Source organism: Archocentrus centrarchus, unplaced genomic scaffold (assembly GCF_007364275.1).
Source record: "Archocentrus centrarchus isolate MPI-CPG fArcCen1 unplaced genomic scaffold, fArcCen1 scaffold_143_ctg1, whole genome shotgun sequence".
NCBI lineage: Eukaryota > Metazoa > Chordata > Actinopteri > Cichliformes > Cichlidae > Archocentrus > Archocentrus centrarchus.
This window is the reverse complement of record NW_022060188.1, coordinates 19,342-22,009: the sequence shown is the minus strand read 5'-3', so window position 1 is coordinate 22,009 and position 2,668 is coordinate 19,342.

Genomic DNA, 2,668 nt, shown 5'->3' with positions numbered 1-2,668 from the left:
GCGTCTAAGAAACGGAAAAAACAGCCGATTAATCATACAGCTGTGACACAGTAAACTTTTCCCCATACAGAAAATACAGTCCCAGCCTACATAAACACACACTAGAAAGAAAAATCATGAATATTTCTAAACTCATCTCATGGTCTCACTTTGTGTATTTCTATGCAGCTGGTAATGTAGTCACTTTTATTTTATGTTCAGAGTTTCATCTTCAGTTAAATTTGGTGTCCTCGGCTTCACTAAAGCCCTAAACTGTAGGCGTGGCTGTGATTTGGTAACTGCAGGGTAGATGTTTGTGTCTGTTATCAGGTGAAATTAAAGGCTGTGCTCCAGCCAGATCGCTGAGATCACCTGACCAGATACGTTGTGAGCTAGAACACCTGGAAACTGATTATGTGTTGTTCAAGTTTTACAGTGTGCAACTTCACGTTTGTGGTACTGAAAACATCTTTTGTCTCCCTGGAGATGGAGGAGGAGAGGATGGATAAAATGATGGGGGCAATGATGAAAGCTGCAGTACTGACTGAAGAAAACGTGTGTGAGCACCTGACATCGTTATACAAGGTGAAAAGTCCAAAGAGCCAATTTCAAATTGTTTTGGCTTTTTTTGTTTTTTTTATAAGAGGAACTGCAGCCTGAATGCTCGTTGGCCTATTTTGAACACGTCGAGTCCTGAGCTCCTGTATGAACTCACTGCTGCCCTCATATCTGTTTGATTAACTGTGCGAGTGGCAGCCAGGATGAAATCCTCCACATTTATTGCACCTGGTGAACCAGAACAGCATTTCATTTGAAGCAGATCTTTTCTGCTCTCCTCGCTGAACGCTCGGTGTCATTTTGCTATGCCAATATTTGCCAGAGCTGAACAGTGCTGGGATGAAATAGGAAGGGACAGCAGATTGAGCTGCACAGCTTATTCTGGGAGGCAGCACGGGAGACGAAGCCGAGTGGGACGGCAATCCATTTGTAACTGTGACCGAGCCCCTCGGGGGTGAAGCACCTCATTTCAGTACACACACATTCAGAAATTCCAAATGGGCACGTACATGCACACACTCACACATGCACACACACACACGAGAGCTGATTAAAAAGACTGCAAATGTATGCTGAGAGATAATAGGAGAAATAACAGACACCTAAACTGGTTTCAGTGAGCTGTGTGCATGTTCACAGACAGCTGCATGTGTGTGTGTGTGTGTGTGTGTGTGTGTCTGATACAGATACAAAGAGTGTTTGATCTACTTTAAATGAAACCAGGAGGCAGCACCAGGAGGCAGCACCAGGGGGCAGCGGTTAGCACCTCACAGCAGTAAGGTCCAGGGTTTGAACCTCCTGGCTGTTTGGAGTCTTTCCATGTGCTCCCTCTGGCCACTCCGTTTAAACTCCAGTTTTTCAACAATCTCTGCATTATTGCATGTTAATGTAGCTGTGCACTGACAGCAGGGGCAGTGTCAGAAACACGTTGAGCAGCTCCTGTGGCTCCTCTGCGCTGCTGTTAGACCCTCAGCTCAGACTGAAGTCATAGCAGAGGAAGAACTTGTTTTAGGTGAAGTGAGGTTAGAAATCAGGGGCCTTCCTGGTGAACGTGTCCACTGAAGGTTAAAGCTGTTTGTTGAGCACTTTTTTGTGTCACTGTTTCAACAAGACAGCCTCTCTCTTTGTGTCCCAGCTGCTTTAAGAAGGTCAGAGGTCACTTACAGTTCAGCTATTAGTTATTAATCTCACTCGTTTAACCCACGAGGAGGCAGAGAAATATAAATGTAACCGTGGCCTTTTGGATAAATGCCCCAGAGTCATGCAGCACAGCTTTCAAACCACATTTACCCACACAGCACTTTTATTGCAGCAATACATACACAATTTAACTATCACACACAGTTTAAGGGCTTCTGGTAGTGGATGAGTCACTCCTCATCCCTCAACACAACAGTGAAAGCCTGAAAGAAATCATCCAATAGGATTCTTCCTTATGCTGATTTCCTGAAACTTGCAGGCTTTCATAACTCCATCATTAATTTTGGGCTGCTTCTTGGTGTGCCGCGTGCTGTGGTTGTGGCTTTATTTTTCTAACACCACTGCAGCCAGCTTTTTGATGCATGAACACACAGCATGCAGCAGCGCAGTGCGTAATCAGGGTTTTTTTGAACTGTGAATCATGCAAAGCTGCTGTAGTGGAGCTGGAAATGAGCACTTAGCTAAATGGTCACATAACTGTTGCCTTGGTCTTCATTACATACATCATCCATCAGTGGTGATGTAACACAAACTCACTACAAAACCAGCATCTACAAGCATTGATGGGAATATTAAAAGCTTGGCAGCCTTTGTTGACTTGAATGAAACAGACTGAAAGCAGAGCGCTCACTGTCTGGAAGGAGAGCCGCTCCACTTCAAGCACTGTTACTGGCTGAATATCTGCAGCTGCAGGGATCACACATCTGAGCCCTGCGGTCCTCTCAGTGCCCACTGACAGGACAGGAGGCGCCTCCTGCTGCAGACATCAGCTAGCACATGTTTGTGGGAGACAGCAAACATTCACAGTGACGTTTTTTACTAAAAGATGTTGGCTTTTGGTGGAAAATAATGTCATTATTGATATTACTATTAATGGATAAACTGTCATAATTACATACCTGTGAGTATCATTTTCTGGGATTGTATAGTA